General features: G+C 45.7%; 1 protein-coding gene across 5 annotated transcripts in view; it reads right to left on the bottom strand.

The window, feature by feature from the left end:
* EXTL3 (exostosin like glycosyltransferase 3) overlaps window positions 1-20,766 on the bottom strand; it is a 242,982-nt gene that overhangs the window by 115,843 nt on the left and 106,373 nt on the right. Inside the window, exon 1 of one of the 5 annotated variants that reach the window (XM_030555174.1) lies at window positions 16,456-16,615. The exons of the other annotated variants lie outside the window; for them this stretch is intronic. The gene's annotated coding sequence lies outside the window, so the exon portion shown is untranslated. Of the gene's footprint in view, window positions 1-16,455; window positions 16,616-20,766 lie in introns of those variants that run through there. 5 annotated transcript variants of the gene reach the window in all.

Raw genomic sequence — 20,766 nt, 5'->3', positions numbered from 1 at the left:
ACCAGGTGGTAATCTCAGTAAGAGAGGAGGGACATCTGGCATAAGAAAAGAAGGGAGGAATAATGGCCCCAAGATGAGAGCAGAAGAGGGAAGCAGAAGAGAGTTAGCATGGTACACCTCTACCCCGACATAACGTCACCTGATATAACAAATTCGGATATAACACAGTAAAGCAGTGCTCCGGGGGGTGGGGAGGGGGCTGTGCACTCTGGTGGATCAAAGCAAGTTCAATATAATGTGGTTTCACCTATAACGTGGTAAGATTTTTTGGCTCCCGAGGACAGCATTATACCGAGATAGAGGTGTATTACCAAGTACTATGTCCTCCTTTATGGAGCAGAGTCTTAAAACTTTAAACTGTATGAAGGAAAAACCTAGAAACTTAGCAGGAACAATAAAATAATATAAATAATAGACTAATAATATAAAGTAAAAATAATATATTGTCCAGGAAAGTAATAAAACTGTAAATTACCATCACAACTGAAGTTTTCTAAACACCACACTGTGTGGCCTCACGAGGGAATTGACCTCTCTTCTGCCTGGCTGCAAAGTCCAGCTTCACCCCAGCTGTCCTGCCTGTCCCTCGCTCCAGCTGGGGATGCTCCTTTGCTTTGACATTGCAATGAGCACGCCTTTTTCCAGCAGGTCCACCGGTGAATAACAGCTCTTCATCCGGAGGGCTACACCCAGACACCCAAACTGTATTTCTTCTGTCAGTGTCCCAACAATCAACCTCACGGCTGGGCTCCATGTACACAGTCCTTCACAGTCCAGCTTCCTTTAACACAGCTTCCTCTGGACAATACCCTGCTTACCTGATCACAGTCTTTTTTCACCTCCTCCTCTATCTGCCTTCCAAGTGCCCTCTTCAGGCAGATTCTAAGCCCTCTTCCCAGCTGTCTCTCTCCCCAAGACAGTATTCTGTGCTCCTGAACCACAGCTACAGTGGGTGGTAGTGCCAGGGCTACTGCACTTTTCCACTTTGAGTGATAATATGAACTCCATCCAGGCGGAGGAAAAGAGAGAGACCTAGAGAAGCATTATGCAGAACAACAGGGACTGAAGCCAAACTCATCAACATGACACTCAGAAGCCTGAGCAGACCAGCACAAGACCGAAATAAATGGTGGAAACTGGTGAACACCCTATACACCTGAGGTGCAGGAGGATACAGGAGAAGATGTGGAGAACAGATGACGCGGAGAACAGAGAACATATAAGGAAACCCATTAGCTTAGATCTAATTCTAGGATTTGTCAGTCACAAAGTCCCAGCTGATGCTTCCCTACCAAGCCTGGAAAAGGCTTCCACAAAGATACAACTCCACCCACATGCACAGCTCATATTCAAGGAGCTATTTAGAGAGAACAGGATCTTTGGATTTTTAGGTTCCTCTCTCACTGTTCATTCCTCCTCACCTGAAGTCATAATCCACTTTTTGCACTGCTACGAATCATTGCCATGTTTCACCAGTTGGGATGACACAAAAGATTAGGATTTAAGAAGGGGATAGTCGACATGGTCAGCAACTAAGGCAAAGCAGACAGATAGACCAAAGTTCCGTTCACGTCAAATAATAAAAGTGGAGAGAATGGCAACGCAGCAAATATGTCTAAGCAGCAACGCTTCTGTTAAAGAAAATTACTCTAAATTTCCAGTGAAGAGTCTACTGTGCAGTATGTAAATATGAAGGAAAGAGACCGCAAAAATCTCAGCATTTTTATCTGTATAAAAAGAAACTCCACTGCACTCATCATATAATTTGCTTTCAAAACCAAAAATGGTTCTATGGGATTTTTCTTTGAGGGAGGGGGAAATAAATTAAGCCCAGCAGCCCAACACCGCCAAACCAGTGCTAAGAGAGCCCAATGTTCACAAGCAATCCTAATGAAACAAGCCTGATTGCACAGGCCAACATATTCAGACACTGTCTCCCAAGATGCTTTGAATGTTGCACTTAACTCTAGAACTGAACCTACAAGATGAGGGCTCAGGTTCTGGCTCTATTCTAGGCCCTAGCAACTGAATTAACTTCCATGCCTCAGTTTCCTCATCTATAAAATGGGGATAAGAAAGCTCCCTTTCCTCCCAAATTCTGTCGGTCTTGTGTATTTGTCTCTTTGAGGTACACATACATTCTCTTATCGTGGTATGTACAGCACCTAAGACATAGGAACAACCAATGTTGGTTGGAGTTTTTAGGAGCCACTGTAATTCAAATAATTCACAGATTTTAAGGTCAGAAGGGACTACTAGATTATCTAATCTGACCTCTTCTCTATCACAGGCTATTCATTTTAACTCAGTTAGCCCTATATTGAGCCCAGTAACTTGGGTTTGGCAAAAGCATAACTTCCAAAAAAATCTACCACTGCCCTTGGTAGTTTGTTCCAATGGTTAGTCAACCTCACAGTTAAAAATTTGTGCCTAATTTCTAATCTGAATTGTCTGGTTTCAGCTTCCATCCATTGGTCCTTGTTCTCCCTTTCTCCGCTAGATTAATGAGCCCTTTAGTACCCAGTATCTTCTCCCCACGAAGATATTAAGACATTGTAATCAAGTCATCCCTCAATCTTCTTTTTCATAAATTAAAGAGATTGAGGTTCCTAAATCTCTCACTGTAAAGCATGCTCTCCAACTCTATCACCATTTTTGTGGCTGTTTATGGTAAAGTCTCTGATTTTTTAACATCTGTTTTAAAATGTAGACCCCAGAGTTAGACAGTATTCTGTTATCGGTTTCCCCAATGTCATATGGGACAGAGGAAATGTTACCAGCATATTCCTACTCACTAGCTTCCTCATTCATGCTGCCTGGAGGGTCACTGAGAGCACAGGTGAGACAGGCTCACTGCTAACTGTTCCAGTATCCAGCTCCCCTCTGCCCCAAAGCAGAAATGACAAGGAAAGTCCTTCTCAGCTCCTACACCCAGGGATAGAGCAGGCCTACTTGCTCTGTGGGGATGAGCAATCTGGTCAGCACTAGGAGATGTGAGGGGACAGAGCATGCCCAGGGTACACAGAATCTTTGGAGATTTTAATTGCTAAACTCTAAGAAGTCTCTACTGAGCATGTGTAAACTGAGATTTTGCAAACGTTTATAACAGCCAAGTTTTGGCCGATGTTCATAGGGAGAGCAAAAGACTTGTCATAGGGGTGCTAGGGCTTTTCAAACGAAAGGCAGAGGCCGGGTTTTTAAAAAAAAACACATTGCAAAAAAAAAAATCCTACCCTCATTCTCGGAAATGGCTGAACTCTTTTGGATGAATCTTTCCAAAAACGTCCAGCCTCAGAAAGACACCCAGCATGGAAAATACCAGCTCAACTGCTTAACTGAGGTTGACAAAATTATAAGCAGCTGAAAACAGGGTCTAATAATAGGAAGTGTCATTAAAACCTTGATAATTGACTTCGCTACCAGCCCCACCTATATTAAAAAACAGAATCTAATCTAATTACAGTATAAGACCCTTTGTTATATAATCATCTTTATGTTATCAACCTAATTTAGACCACATGCTCCTTTTGGACAAGACACTGACTTTATTTGCACATGAACAGCATGAAATAAAACAAAAACAATGATGGTAAGTGTGAAGGTGCCAGTTTTACATAGTCATTTATCTCAGAGCAAGCACATTTAAGTAATGTTCCGTTTAAATTTCCTTTAGCTCACACATGGGCAGCGTGGAGAGAGCATTCTGAACAGGTGGTGGATAAATACATGTTCTGATTACTGAATGAGACATTCAGATTTCCATAATCATGATTTCTTGTTGCCCAGAATCAGGCCTTTTTAAAACCTCCCATGATTACTGGAGCGCGGGTGGCCTGGGGTGAAGGAGGAACAGAACATGAACAAGGCTTTACCAACAGCAGCACATCAAAAAGAGACATAGGAGGGGTGAGTGTTAAACAGCCCCAGAAACTGTGGTGCTTCTCTAGTGAGTCGGCCTCCCACCTCCACACTTCTGCACATGCATAACCACGCTGCAGAAAATGTCATACTTAAAAATCAGATGCAGCTCTAAACAAGCTCATCTGAAACAGACAAATGATGAAATGAAGGTGAAATAAGATCCTTTCAAGAGGCCAATATAGTCTGACGTTGGTTGCCATTTCTGCTCATTAAACCTGGCAGCATTTCCTCCCCAGGAGGTTCCATGATGTAGGAACGACTTAATCAAGGGAGCTCTCTTAGGGAGAGGGAGAAAGTTTGCTGAGTCAGGCTGATGAATAAAGGATGGAAAATCCTCCTCCTCCTCCTATGAGTAATTGACAACATGAGCTAATAAGTGGAAAGACACTGAAACATCAGGAGCAGATAGGCAAAATCTATCTACAGTCTGGAATGCTGAAAACCCATGCCCAAAGATACACTGCAGGGAATCTGAAGTACAGCTTGCTAGTTTCAAAAACAAACCAAAACCAAACTCCTCTGCTAGCTTCCTTCCAGCAGAGGGCAGTGATGTGCCCACACATCCACCAAGTCTGAATTTACAAAATCATAAAAAAATGTTATATATAGCAGCGGTCCCCAACACGTTGCCCACGTACTAGCCGGCGGACAAGCATCCGCCGAAATGCCACCGAAAAGCGGTGTCACCAAGTGGCATCGCTGCCAAAATGCCGCTATTTTGGCGGCGATGCCTCTTGACATTGCTGCTTCTTGGCGGCATTTCGGCAGATGTTTGTCCACCGGCCATGGTCCTCAGTGGCTTGTTGTTCGGTGCCCGCCACCTGGAAAAGGCTGGGGACCACTGATATATAGGGGTGTCAACCCTCCTGGTTTGGCCAGGAGTCTCCCAGAATTGGGATCAATCTCCTGGTGGTAACTAAAGCCAAAGCAGGAGATTTTAGGCCACTAAAAGTCTGGCGGCACAGTGGGGCTAAGGCAGGCTCCCTACCTGCCGTGGCTCTGTGCTACTCCCGGAAGCAGTGACATGTCCAGCAGTGGCTCGTTGGAGGGGGCACAGCTAGGGGGTCCCCTGCATGCTGCCCCCACCCCGAGCGCCGACTCTGCAGCTCCCATTGGCCAGGAAGGGGGAATCAAGGCCAATGGGGCAGGTGCAGCACGCAAAGCAGCCTGGCCGCCCATGAGTCCAGGAGCCACCTGAGGTAAGTGCTGCCTGGTCAGAGCCTGCACCCCAAACCTCTGCCCGAACCTCTGCCCCAGCCTCCTCCCATACCCAACCCCCCTCCCAGAGCCCACACCCCGAACCTCCTGCTGCACCCCAACCCCCAGCCTTGAGTCCCCTCCCACAGACCAAACCCCTCGGTCCCACACCCCAGCCCAGGGCCTGAACCCTATCCCACACGCCAACCCCCTGCCCCAACCCAATGAAAATGAGTGAGGGTGGGGGAGACCGAATGACAGAGGCAGGGGAGCTGGAGTGAGCAGAGGGACGGGGCCTCGGAGAAGAGACGGGGAAGGGGTGTTTGGGTTTGTGTGATTATACAGTTGGCAACCCTAGTTATATAATTTATTTTCTAGTTTGCTATCAGAGACCCAGAATAACATTAGCTAACTAGCAGCAAAGAATCCTGTGGCACCTTATAGACTAACAGACCTTTTGGAGCATGAGCTTTCGTGGGTGAAAGTCTATAAGGTGCCACAGGATTCTTTGCTGCTTTTACAGATCCAGACTAACACAGCTACCCTCTGATAATTAGCTAACTAAGCTACTGTATATCATGTTACAGGATCTGTGACTATTTTTAAAAATTCTTTGCTGTTTACACATTTCCAATATTAATTGTTCCTGAATGATACATATTAAGAAGACTTAAAGCACGATTTTGTATTTACAACACATTTTTGTAACCGGTTTTGCAGCATAATAGATAGCATCTCATAGAGTTTAAATATATGAAAGCAGAAGAGTGCCTTAAGAGACTGTTGGGAATCCTTTTATAATGCACTGGAAAGGCCAAACTGTTTTTATAGTTTTGTTTTTTTACAGTTTGTTTTTTAAAATTAAAAATTACTCCCAGATGGAGGTGATGATATGCCAAGTTTCAAGCTAGGGGAACTCTTCCTTTTTCTGAAGTGTCAAGTGCTAAAGCTCACACAATTTGACTTCTAATAGAAAAGCCAACAACTGTTAACACTGCTGGGAAGAGATGATTCATCTATAGGAATCTTAAGAAACACACACACACACACACACACACACACCCCCCATTTAAATAAATGAGAAAAAATATTCAAATATTAACAGCAAAGTTTGCCCTTAAAAGCACAATGGGTACATCTGACTGTGGAAGACCCCAGAACAGAGTTCTGGATTCCTTAAGCAAGAAAAGGGACTCCAAGGTAAACAGTGTCAAGTAACTTTCTCGCAATGGCTTCCATTTGCAAGTCAACAGATGATTTTTCTAAGTGCTAGTCTTACAGCCACTGGGATCTGATAACTCTTCTTTCTGCTTCTCGTTTCATCACTAGGAAGAGAATCTGCTGGGAATCTAGCTTATGGTTGTGCTGGTGATGCATAAAGTAGAACAGAATCCAGCTCACCCATTCATAGTTATGTTGATGCCAACAGAGTAAAGACCTGTTTGTCGATAAAGCAGGCACTTGTGATTGGAAAATGCTTGGAGCAGCAGATATGGTAGAGTAAGACTACAATTATGTTGTTGTTATAGTCAATTTTCCGATAACAAGCCACGCTGGCAGAGGAGGGGACAGCACCAGACAGGCTTGCTAACTTCAGTCACTATCACAAATTTCAGTAGAACAAGTGGCGGCAACAAGCCAACAGGCTTGCATCTGTTCTTCAGACAGACATTTTTAGAACACATTTTCCTGGCTTGATTTACATTGCTGCCCTCCTTGACATGTAGTTCTCTTCAGCAGCATTCCATACAGAACACATTTCCATTTCTGCATCTTCAATTGACTTTGCTCCTTCAAACGATAATGTATTAACATGACAAAATACAATGCACACTCACCGAGAAAACAAGATGCGTATATAAAGTACAGGGCGTGGTTTTTTCATCATGTCACTTGTTCGTCCCATGCCACCATACCCCGTCTTTCATTTCTTGCTGTGCCTCGTCTGACTTAGCCTCTAAGATCCTTTGAGCAGGGAGCTGTCTGGTCTATAGCTGTGCCTCACAAGCAAACAGTGAAGTGGTAATTTGAAACATTTAGCTTTTAACCACCTGCATAAGTGACTTCTACAGCAATTGCCATGGAACAACTCATAGAAACGAGCACGTGTGCTTTGAAAGATTCACTTAGGAGAAACCAAAAGCTGATTCGTGCTTCCTCTCCTCATTCATGCATCTCTAGAAACCTCTCCTCATTTTCCCTTCGTTCACTTCTCTTTCATCTCCTCCCCACACCGATATCCTTATTCAGATGTTGGCGCCATTTCAAACCCTCATACTTCCCCCACATCCATTATTAAGCAGCCTTCCTTTTAAGTTCTGATGCCAGCACCAAGGTCCCATCTAAACTACAATTTTTACAGCATAGGAGGATCCTGTTACAACTTATGTCTAAAACAATGTTCATGTCTTCAGTATGGGCAGGATCAAGTTGTGCTACAGCCTATCAGAGAGAGTCCATGGCTGGGACAGGACAACAGGGGCTGGATCACTTAGTGATTGCCCTGTTCTGTACATTCCCTCTGAAGCATCTGGCATTGGCCACAGTCAGAAGATAGGATACTGGGCAAGATGGACTGCTGGTCTGACCCAGTGTGGCCATTTTTATAGTGCAGTTTAGGGAACCACTTAAAATTGCTTTTATCCTAACTGTGTTTTAACCACACTGTGGGTGGAGGGAGACAGCTCTGGTAGCAGGATCTCGCAGCATGTTGGAAACAACACTGAAAATGGGACGTACCATGTTGGGAGAAATTGGAGCTTTCTGCAATACCAATACACAGCACTGGTCAGGGAACACTGGCTAGTGCCAGAGTATCGTGTTCTGCACTAGCTCCCTCGCCTCGTGGATTTCCCCCACACAAACAATGCAGCTTCCTTCCAGGCTGAGGTCACACTAACTGCAGTTTCTATCTTCTCCTTGCAGGAAACACGCTGAAACAATTCAGGATATTTATGTCAACGGAGTGAAAGAGAGGCAATGTACTCTCAGACAAGGCACTGGTTTGGGGGCAAAGAGTCCTGAGTTCTATTCCCAGCTCTTTAATTGACCTGCTATGTGATTTGGGCCAAGACACTTCTTTAAGTGCCTCTGCTCCCCCACTGATAAAATGGGAACAAATGTTACTTTTCCTCCTCTGTAAAGCACTATGAAATCTATAGGCAGAACAACTCTACATAAGAGCCCATTATTACTGCTTCACTATAACCAGAGGGTTTCATTGTGCACCTCAGAGTAAACCAGGGACTCAGAAAGTAGGTTCAATCCCCAAGTCTTATTGACCATTCATTTCCATTGTACGTTGCTAAAAGGTGCACTGGGTGGGCTCTTTAAATAAAAGCACTGCTGCACAACTAGCAACCACAGCAAAAAGAACACATCCCTGTTAATTCCTGCCTACTGCAAACCCCAGGACTCAGCTAGTCCAGCACAATAACCCCAATTACAGATATTTAATGCAGTAATTTCAAACCCATTTAACGTTATGAACCTCCATCCCTCCCAGATAAGTAATCTCAGAACAATCGAGTTAAAGGTGATTGGGTTGAGGCACATAACAGGAATGTTAAATACTGTGATTACATGAACGGAAAGGTGGAGGAAGTTTCCAGGTAGTTCCTATACACTTAGAACAAGAGGATTCTTAGTATTTATCATCTATATTTCAATAGTGCCAAGAGAACTCTGTGTCAGGGCCCCCTTTACACTACATGCTGTGCAAAAGAAAAAGGAGACCCTGCAACAGACGGCTTACAATCAAAATCGCAAGAAGACACAACAAATGAGCATCACACACAACGAAAGGATAAGCAGCGAGGGAAAACACAAGGGAGAGAATAAAAACTGACTACTGGAGAAGTTCTGCATTGGACAAACGGGTATCCCACCTGCGGCAGGGCTAGGGTAAAACCCCTTGAATGCCCTGCCAAAAGGCTAGTCAAGCCCTATTTTCTGGGAGGAAAGCCAGGTACAGGGGCCCGGGCAGCCAGCAGAGAGCCCAGCTGCAGGCCCTAATGAGGGCCAGCTCACAGCAATGACTGGAGCTAAGTAGAGACAGCTGGGCTGAGCTTTCTCCAGGCTATAAAAGGTCTGGAGAAAGCTCAGTCAGGAGGCTAGCCTGAGAGGGGATAGGAGGCTTACATCTCTGTCTCCTCACCAAAGGCAAGGAACCTCACGGGCCAGGAGACCCTGGGAAGGGTCTGACTGGGGATAGCTGTTGCACTGTAAATAAAGACACAAGGGTAAAGCACTGAAAAAGGCATGGGGACTCTCTATTTAACCAGCCAACACAGGGCACAGGCTAGAGAGGGTGGAGACCTGTGCAGAGCCTGTGACATTACCTCTCCTGCAGGACAGGAGCATCTTTTCCAGGAACTCACTGCTTTACCACAGAACTCACCATGCAGGGCAGGAGGTCAGACAGGTGGTACTTTAAGGCTAGAGACTCTGCATGCACCTTAGACACTTTAAAAGTTACCATATATGCTCCTGTATAAGGTAAGACAGTTACACTAATATTTCAGGTACATGATGGCGGGGTGGCTCCACCTACCAGGTTTATGACGGCACCATCTGCTTTGGGTTTGTCTCTGCTTATTTCCTGTTATGCACTGGAGTTTGTAGGGCAAACAGGAGACCTCACTGCAAACCTAGGGCAAACAACCTTTCCATTGACCGATGGCACAAGCCTCAACCCTTCCAGGTCTGGGCGTCACAGTTTGACCATTTACAACAGTCAAGCTTATTCTTAATGTATACACACAAACCTTGCACCCGCTATTGTCCAAGAGCCACAATCCGCAGCCCTTATCTGTGCGCATCATGTTACAGACGAGAAGAATCCATGCCATTCAGCTGCCAGGTTATTTGCTTCTGAACTGAGCACACACAGGAGCATGGCAGAGACATGGCTCATTGCTCTAACACGTGTCCCTCCACAAGGGTTCAGACATCTGTGCTTCAGCACAAACTAATGTTCTCCTCCCTCTCCTCCTCATTGCCCAGAGGGACAAGAGTCCCGGTGACTGATTTCTGAGCAAGATGGGGATCATTACTGCAGAGAAAACGAAGAGCCCCTCTCTCTTCCCCCCACAATGCCCAGTGCGCTCAGAGAGCTGAAGGCCATCTGGTTATGCTGCCAAAGACACTGTGTTAAGGACAGGCTCCTTCGTGCCTGGGCATAGCTGCAACAGAAGGGAACAAAAAAGTGTTTCAGTAACTGCAGCAGCAGGAGGCACTGCCACTGATTCTGGAGCCCCATGGCTCTGCAGGGGAAGTTGGGTAGGCAGAGCTAACCCTGGACACTTCACTGAGAATGCTCTGCATGCAGTAACAGTTCCCTTGCTATTCTAGCATCTTGGGACTCCAAACCCCACAGGGATGGGGTGGGGGGAAAATAGGGGGTAATTAACTGGGAGTAACAGGGAAACTTAAGATAATGCTCACTCTAGCCCCTAAAGCTTCCCTAGTTTCTAGCAATGGAAGAGACTCATCAGAGCATCCTCCTACAGTTAGGCTGGGCCAGCAGTACAGGCTCTTGTCTAGTTTTAAATGTCAGCAGCAACAGAGCATCTCCTGGAAGATTATTTCAGAAGCAAACAGATTTCAGTGTTAGGATGTATTCAAAGAGGAAACTCATAATTTGGCTGCAGCTATTTGAAGATTTGTGGCCATAGCAACATTACTATAATCTACACTGCATGAAACAAAAGCTACTTTCATCGTGTTGCTCCCCACCCCATCCATTTAGCCAGCAATGCCAGCCCTGAATGCCTATTTGCCCACTTCTTCTCCAGGTGCCTCAGTGCTTTCTTCCACAACAAGCCCCTTGCATGGGGAATGCACGCCTTCAATGCTTTTGCCTCATTCAGCTCCCCCATCCAGACCCACCTCAGCTGCAGTGTCCCCAGGAAGTCAGCCATCTGAGGGGCACTCTGGGAAAGCTGATTATCTTATATATAAATGAGTAACACTTTTCATGATCTGGACCTATCACACCATGCCAGGGGTCGGCAACCTTTCAGAAGCGGTGTGCCGAGTCTTCATTTATTCACTCTAATTTAAGGTTTCATGTGCCGGTAATACATTTTAATGGTTTTTAGAAGGTCTCTATAAGTCTATATATTATATAACTAAACTAGTGTTGTATTGTAAAATAAACAAGGTTTTCAAAATGTTTAAGAAGCGTCATTTAAAATGAAATTAAAATGTTGATCTTACGCCGCCAGCACGCTCAGCCCGCTGCTGGTCTGGGATACTGTTCACCTAGGCCAGCAGCGGGCTGAGCGAGGCCTGCGGCTGGGACCCCGGCTGGCAAGGGTCCATCAGCCAGACCAGCAGCGGACTGTGTGGGGCCAGCAGCCAGGACCCAGTGGGCTGGGGGTGGGCTGGAGTCAGGGCTAGGGGCTGGAGGTGTCAAGGCAGAGGGGGGTTAGGTATGGGTGGGGGTGCCAGAGTCAGGATTAGGGTGGGGGTGGAGGGAATGAAGGAGTCAAGCAGAGGGCTGGGTGTGTATGAGGGAGGTACAGGGCTCAGGGCAGGCGCCTGGGGGGTGTGCAGGGCTCAGGGCAGGGGGTGTGGTGTGTGTGTGGCGGAGAGTGGTGTCAGGGCTCTGGGGAGAGGGGCTGGGTGACTACCCCCCTAAGAACTCCCAACCCTGCTGCTCCTTGTCCCCTGAGTACCCCCTCCTGGGACCCCACCCCTTATCTGAGCCTCCCTGTCCCCGGACTGGACCCTACCCCTCTAACTGTCCCCTGACTGCCCCGACCCTTATCCACACCCCCACCCCCAAGCAGACCCCCAGGACTCCCATGTCCCATCCAACCGCTCCCCACCCCCTGACAGGACCACCAGAACTCCCGACCCATCCAACCCCCGCCCCCGCCCCACTCCCTGCCTGCCCCAACCCCTCTCCATACCCCTGCCTCCTGAGATGACCTCCAGAACTCCCAACTCATACAACCCCCCCAGCTCCTTGTCCCCGGACCACCCCCTCCAGAGACCCCCCACCCTAACTGCCCCCCCCCGGACCCTCCTTGCTCCCAGTCCCCTGACTGCCCTGATCCCTATCCACCCCCTGCCCCCTCACAAACCCCAGGACTCCCATGCCCCATCGAACCCCCCCCCCGCTCCCTGACTGCCCCCTCCAGAGACCCCCACCCCTACCTACCCCCCATCCCAACCCCCCATCCAACCCACTCTGCTCCCTGCCCCCTGACTGCCCCCACCCCTTATTCAACACCTCCAGCCCTGGGCCCTTTACCTTGAGGCTCCACGCAGAGCCAGACATGCTGCCTCGCAGGAGAGCACAGCCCCGGCCTTCAGAGCGCTGCGCGCGGCAGCGGCAGAGCTCCAGTTGAGCAGGGAGCGTGTCTGCCTCCCCGCGGAGCCAAATGCTGCCCCGCGGGAGCGCACAGGGTGGCATGGCTCCAGGGGAGGGGGGAGCGTTTTTGTCTCCCCGCGGAGCCAAACGCTGCACCATGGGAGCGCGCAGCCCCAACCCCCAGAACGCTGCGTGCGGCAGCAGGGCTCCAGGGGAGGGGCCAGCAGCTCGCTGCATTTGGCCCGGTGCTCTGGCCCAGGAGCGCGGACCCTGTGGCTTGGCATGCCTGGAGAGTGGGGCCATTTGCCCTCCCCGTGCGCACGGCTATGCTTCTGCTCCCTGCCCCCACGGGCAGGATTTTTAATGCCATGCTGGAGTCCCGGCAGGCTCCAGCATGCCATTAAAAATTGGCTCGTGTGCCGTCTTTGGCACGCATGCCATAGGTTGCCAACCCCTGCACTATGCACACACATGGCCCATGTTTTTCTTCTTCCTCCCTCCAATGGTTTGTTACACTCACTTGCTCCATCTTACCTTAAATTTGATTGTAAGCTCTTCGGGCAGGGGCTGTCTCTTATTGTGTCTTTTCAGTGCCTACCATAATGGGGCCCTGATCTCCGCTGGAGCCTTTAGGCGCTACCCTAATAAAAACAAAATCAATTAAAATACTGAGCAATCAAGCTAACAAGCTGTTTGCCTGCACTCTGTTCCATCTGCCTCCAACCACCAAAGTGCATCTGGTGAGAAGAGCTGCACACTGAACTTAGGAAGACCCTCGTGGTAACGCTGTCACTATTTTTAGCTTCACGGGTCAGCAGTAGCATTTGGGCTTCCTGCTCCCAGACAGAACATCTGGATTCTATAAAGTCATTCAAACATTTTCCCACAATTCAGATTTTAATAAGGGAAATGGGAAGGAGGGGGAAACAGCTTCCTTTCCAAATTAGTAACAAGGGGCACAGGGCTGCAGTAATTCTGCATCTAGGATGGCCCAGCAGAGGTGATTCTGTTCTGCCCACTTGTTCGTGCAGATACATTTGGAGACACTATAGGAGGAAATCTCACACAGTGGTTTAAGCAAGGAACAGGGAGTCAGACGATCTGAGTTCTAGTCTAAGCTCTGCCACAGACTTGCCATGTAACCATCAAGCTTCCTCTGGGACATACTAGGAACAGTTCCTGAGATAGAGGAAGCATTTTTTTCCTCCCAACAGGACTGGGAAAGCGGGAGCTCGTCTCTCTTCATTCACAAACAGGGAAACTCTACGAGCTTCTCCTGAAATCCCCAGTCACTACTTTCCAATAGACACCCAAGTGCCGCAATGCCTTTCCCTCTCCAAACCACAACATAACTAGAATAGAGGAAAAGGCTGAGTGTTTTATAGCAGGCAGAAGACTGTAAATATGGGAACTAACTGTAAGAAAGAGGTATGTTTTGGGGACGGGCAGAGCTGGAGCCGTTAGAATTTCAGTCATCTGCTAGAACTCTCTATCGGGGTCTCAAACTGTGCCCCCCAGCTGGTCTGATCTGTTCCAGGGGAGACACCAATTCTGGAACCTCATGAGCTCTACAGCTGCCTACCTGAATAAAGGTCTTTCAGAGGAAGAGGGGACACTTCTATAGCTCAGATACAGTGGAAACAAGCTCAGCAAGACAAAAGAGTTGTCAGGGCTCCCTGGACACATCTGACCCCTTCAAAATCTTATACCCTTTTCATATGCTCAGCACCCAGGTATTTCAGTGTCTGGCACTCTAAAAATACCGTAACAGCAGACTACTGCATTCCATAGGAGTAGTATTCAGCAGCCATCTGTTAAGTGCCAGAGTTCCAATGGAACAAGAGCGCTTAAGCACATATGCAAGGAAGCAATGGAGGTGTATTTTGCCCCATGTATGTTGGAAAACAACAAAAGGACTGAAGGTAAAAAATCCACTACAATCAACATACCACACAGACTATGGTGAGAGATTGTGCCACACACACTCAAAGAAACTGCAGAACCACCTGATCAACATCCTATAAAGCAAACAGGAGAAGATCAAGAATGAGCTCTCAGAACTGGAGACTCTCATAAAAAAAACAACCTTCCACACAAACTTCCTCATAGCTGTACTTGTCAAAAACTAGACAAGCCATTTATAACACACACTTTGCTTCTCCACAGAGGAAAAAGGATACTATCTATCTAAACTCCTACATGCCACAAGGAGCCACAAGACTGGTTCCCTTAACTCACCCATCAATATTGTGAATCTATTCAGGTATACTCTTAGCCTGGCAGAAGAGTTTGTCCTATCTCGGAGCCTCTCCTTCTGCCCCACCCCTCCCCCAAACATGATACACTTCTGTGGAGACCTAGAATCCTGCTCTCGCCATCTCCAACTCAAGGAATATTTCCAACACATCATTCAACAGCACACTAACCCACAGAAACCTTCCTACCAATGCTATAAAAAGGATTCTGCATGGACTCCTCCTAAAGGTTAAAACAACAGACTGGACTTCTACACTTAGTGCTTCCACCAACAAACATAGGCTGAAATTGTGGAAAAGCTGCATCACTTGTCCCATAACCTCAGCCGTGCAGAATACAATGCCATCCACAGCCTCAGAAACAACTCTGACATTATAATCAAAAAGGCTGACAAAGGAGGTGCTGTAGTCATCATGAATAGGTTGGAATATGAATGAGAGGCTGCTAGGCAACTCTCTGACACCATATTCTACAGGTCATAACCATCAGTGGGATCAGAGGGTAACCAAAAGAATCTGCACCGTCTGCTCAAGAAACTCCCTGAAGAAGCACAGGAACAAATCTACACAGACACACCCCTAGAGCCCCAACCAGAGGTATTCTATCTGCTACCCAAGATCCATAAATCCAGGAATCCTGGACAACCCATCATCTCAGGCATTGGCACTCTGACAGCAGGATTGTCTGGCTACGCAGAATAAACTGACACAAATCAGACAACAAGAATTACAACATTCAAAAATCAGTAGGAGAACACTTCAATCTCCCTGGACACTGAATAACAGAGAGCTCAGTGGTTTGAGCATTGGCCTACTAAACCCAGGTTTGAGAGTTCAATTCTTGAAGGGGCCATTTAGGGATCTGGAGCAACAATAATAGTTGGAGATTGGTCCTTTGGACTAGATGACTTCCAGAGGTCCCTTGCAATCCTGATATTCTATGAACAGACCTAAAAGTGGCAAAGAGTTCTGTGGCACCTTATAGACTAACAAACGTATTGGAGCATGAAATTTCGTGGGTGAATACCCACCTGATCCAACAAAGCGAGTATTCACCCACGAAAGCTCATGCTCCAATATGTTTGTTAGTCTATAAGATGCCACAGGATTCTTTGCTGCTTTTACAGAGCCAGACTAACACGGCTACCCCTCTGATACTAGACTTAAAAGTGGCAATTCTTCAACAAAAAAACTTCAATGAGAAACTGCAGAATTGGAATTAATGTGCAAACTGGACACCCATCAAATTAGGCCTGAATAAAGACTGGGAGTGGATGGGTCACTACAAAAAGTAGTTTTCCCTCTGCTGATACTTATATGCCTTCTTGTCAACTGTGGGGAATGGACAACGTCCACCTTGACTGGATTGACCTCGTTAGCACTATAAAAGTAATTTTTCCTGTAGTGATACTCATCCCTTCTTGTCAACTGTTGAGAATAGGCCACTTCCGCCTTAACTGAACTGGCCGCATTAGCACTGAGCCCCACTTGGTAAGGCAACTCCCATCTTTTCATGTGCTGTAATATACATACTGCTTCCTGTATTTTTCACTCCATGCATCTGATGAAGTAGGTTTCAGCCCACGAAAGCTTATGCCCAAATAAATTTGTTAGTCTCTAAGGTGCCACAAGGACTCCTTTTTTTTACTTTAATTTAAGAAGACTTGGTGTAGCTTCTCCTGGACCAAATTTCAGCATATAGACATACGGCAGTCGCATCCAGGGAGTAATGCATGCTTGAACTCACAGTAAACACCTTACCTGAAAATCAGGTTTCTGCAACGTGAATCCAGCTTCCGACCAATCAGATAGCTGTGATCACCAATGAGAAAATTTAATCTGGGCACTTTCAGACTCCTTCACAACCACCTTCTTGCTCAGATCTCACCACTCATGGACCACCCATGATCAACAGAGTCAGCTAAACACAAAAACAAAGACTTCTTTAATTGTGGTGTATTATCTGTAGTTGATGAACTTGGAACCAAAGCATTTCAAATCAGGTAACTCTAGCCCCATGCAATGTATCTACACGCTCCAAAGTCTACTGGTGCACAAGAGCCACTGTCTGTGTACTCAATTACTCTATGACGGCTTACTCTCTTTCCTTTATTTTCTGGAGCATAAATGCAACAAGGTAACGGCGTGCAACAAATGCACTCAACATGAATACATTCAAGCTCACAAGCATTTCTGCTTCTTCTATGTTTCAAATAAAGTTTGGCGATGCCTGCACTCCCCAATCAACCAATGTATCAACCACACAGATGAAAGTCATTTACCTTGACTGATCTCTTCCACTATGCTCGATTGTGATACGTAACCACCTACTGCACACAGGAACCACACCGAGCTTGTAAGATTTCATATCTACTTTCTGATTTTATTCAGCTCAAACTCAGAGTGGTCCAAGAATGAGCTCTTGAAAAGACAAAAACGGACGTGGTACTAATCATGAGGAGGAAGCCAAAAACATTGACTTGTCTTTGTTATGTATCAGTTTGCAAAAATCCCATGATTCTTTAAAAGGAAGGTTCTGTGAATCCTCTCCCACTTCTCCCTTGACCATCTGCCCTCCATGAGCAAACATCCCACCACCAAGAGGACCTCCTGGCTGACATCAAGAGTCCCAGATCCTGTGAGCAATTCCAGGGTCTTAAGCAAGCAAGGAAATTCTCTCAGTTAAGAAAGTGATCATTTCAAACTTTAAATGAAATTATAATCAAAGTAAAGAGGAAATTATCTTGAACAGTGGTCTTTAATTAAATTTTAAAAAGTAACTTGCATTAAAAAGCCTTTGTTCCCATATTCTGCTTTCCATGTGGATTTGGCTTAGCCACGAGATTGAATTTACTTAAAGACAGCGATCATTTACACAGTGCAATGATTAAAAGTAATTGGTGTGTGACAGGGAGAAAGTACTGTTCCCTCCAACCACTAAAGAACACATTTGTATCTGAGCTCTGTGCTAGGTGCATCCAGCTCTGTAAAAACACTGTACCTTAATCAACCGTAGTACAGCCCTTAACAAGGGCCTCAAAGCAAATTCCAATGCCAGTTTTGGATCTCTCTTAGGAGCGATCTCTTTTTTAAGAGGTTGCAGGTTCGAGACTACGGAGGTTAAAAGCCAATTACAAACAAGTTAAAATGGACAACGTATTTCAAAAAAAAAATCCTCATTTGTTCACAGAAACAAAGCAGCACAATTTTCTCCTCTCTGAAATCCTCTTGTGGTCTTAACATTTATTTTTAAAAATAAAAAACAGTCCTTTGATTTAAAAAATGCGGTCTAGAAATGGAGACATAAGATACTTTTTGATCTGATTTCAACATTATTCTGATAATTGCACCAAAGTAGCCCATTTCTTTTGATGCTACAAACTTTGATGCTGAGGACTATTAATTTATGTCTGGACCGGTCCTTCAGACCTTCTGCACGGCAGACCATTTTCTCATAACTGGTCTCAGCTTGCTGCAGTGAAACCTAAACTCGTTAAACCCTTTTGATCAAAAACACTTTTTTTTTTCAAAGCACATTAAGCAATGACTAAAGGCCAAAAGGGAGGAGATGTGATACGAGGAAATAAATATTTGAAGGGTAAACAGCGAGCAGAGACAGGAATGTGGGGAATGACAGAAATAATTACACGAAATTTGGAAAGGGAACACAAATCTGATTTATTAGCATGTGTGTCCAAAAAGTTAGAGCTGTGGACTGTAGTACAGTCTTCAAAAGAACGAAGATGAAGCCATATATTATTTTTAGTGATGGCCAAAACAATAGTAAATGTAACAGAACAATCCAATTGAGATTAGGGTTCCAGCATGCTAGGAGCTGTATAAACACATAGCTTAGAATCTAAACAGACAAGTAAAAAGATAAGAAAATGAATAGAGGCACAGAGAGGTGCGTGCCCAAGGAATAGAACCTACATCTCCTGGGTCCCAGTCCAGTAGATTACTGACAGAAACACAATACTTCAACGGCCCTAGATGTACAAGATGCTCTCTGTTTGGAAGAATCTACAATCTAGGTTAGATACAATATGAAATGAGACAGACAGCTTAAGCAATCAAGGGTGGGAGAGAGAGAGAGAGAGAGATACAAGGGAAGATGAGAAAGCTCATTCTTTTCAGGAGGTGCACAGCATGTTATTGTCAATTTTAAAAGTTTTCCTTATTTCAGAATCGTGAGGAGTCCCAGGGAGAGAATGGGTCAATAGAGCCTTTTCTATAGCTAGTCTCTATAAGTATGTCTACACTGCAATTAAAAGAGCACAATCCCACGTGCAGACAAGAACATGCTTGTACCACTACATCTTTAAAAACGGGCACAAGCCTTTTAGGAATTTGCATACCAAATATTAAACAAAACCTTTGCACACTGGATGTTAAACAGAACGCCTGAACTCCCTGGACTGCTGCCTAGAACTGTCACTGAATTCTCCATTACATGCAGCAGCTTATTTCTAAGGGATCAGGCAGGAGCAATACCTCTCAGCTTTTAGAGCCAAACTTGCACCTTCTGTTGGAAGGTAAGGAGTTGTGGAACCTGAGGAGGTTGGGAAGGCTAGGACTATAACAGGGGTTAAAAGAGAACTAGATAAATTCATGGTGGTTAAGTCCATTAACGGCTATTAGCCAGGATGGATACAGAATGGTGCCTCTAGCCTCTGTATGTCAGAGGATGGAGATGGATGGCAGGAGAGAGATCACTTGATCATTGCCTGTTAGTTTCACTCTCTCTGGGGCACCTGGCATTGGCCACTGTCGGTAGACAGGATACTGGGCTGGATGGACCTTTGGTCTGACCCGGTACGGCTGTTCTTATGTTCTTATGAGCACATCATTTGCTTGTCAGAGAAGGGACAGAAATCTAGTGACCCCTGCACCTCTCCATGAAGGTCCCTGCAAAGAGGCCACCATCAGTACTCACTAGAAAATATCTCATGTTTTGAGGGAAATCTCAAAGAAAATCTCAACTGCCTCTTAATGTTGCAGCAGTTCAAGACTCTACAATGCAGTGTATTGTAGGACACAGTCTTGAGTAGCAGCCTGGTTCAGTGGACCAAGAATGGTGCTGTGAGCCTTGAGGTACTGAATTCTGTCACTTTGGAAAGTCACAACATGCATGACTTAGTTTCCATATGGCTCATTCTTCCTTATTCTGCAGGATTGCTGCAAGGAATAGCATGCAAAGCACTTTGAAAAGGCTGAGCATTATACAGGTGCTACATATCCAAAGCCCTTCATTTTCAGTTTTTATTTTGTTTAAAATTTCCTGGGAATTTCCTGGTGTTTATTCCAAAAATTAAACAACAGGCAAAAATCAGTGCAAAATTTAATAGTCTTCTAGGTAAACAGCAACATTAAATTTGGAGAGCAGAAAGACAGGGAAAAAAGGCAATAAATAGAGAAAAGTAACAAATGTCAAATGGAAAAGCAGTTTAATGCTGTAGCTTATTTTATGAACTGTACATTAACAGTATGCACATGCATGCATCTTCCATGATATTGCCTTATCCTAACAGATGGCCTCACATTTATACATCAACTAATTCATTATTCACATAAACATAGCTACCTGATGTACTGTACTGGATTAACACAGTCGATATTTTCATGTAGACTCATGGACTAAGGTGAGAAGGGACCATCATTATTATCTAATCTGATCTCCTGCACATTGTAGGCCACAGAACTTCGCCCACTCACTCCAGTAACAGATGCCTAACCTCTGGCTGAGTCACTGAAGTCCTTAAACCATGAGAGTTCAGCACTTACACCAGTTTACACCTGCAAGTGACCTGTGCCCCATGGTGCAGAGTAAGACAAAACACACCCTGGGTCTCCGCCAACTTGACTGTGGGAAAATTCCTTCCTGACCCCAAATATGGCAGTCAGTTGGACCCCAAGCATTTTGGCCTGGACAGAATTCTCTGTAGTGACTTGGAGCCCTCCTCATCTAGTGTCCCATCACCGGCCATTGGGGATATTTGCTACTAGCACTCGCAGATGGGCTACATGCCATTGTGGACAGTCTCATCATACCATGCCCTCCATGAATTTATC

This window comes from Gopherus evgoodei, chromosome 3, assembly GCF_007399415.2.
Source record: "Gopherus evgoodei ecotype Sinaloan lineage chromosome 3, rGopEvg1_v1.p, whole genome shotgun sequence".
Taxonomy (NCBI): domain Eukaryota; kingdom Metazoa; phylum Chordata; order Testudines; family Testudinidae; genus Gopherus; species Gopherus evgoodei.
This window is presented reverse-complemented; position numbering and strand designations above follow the sequence as displayed.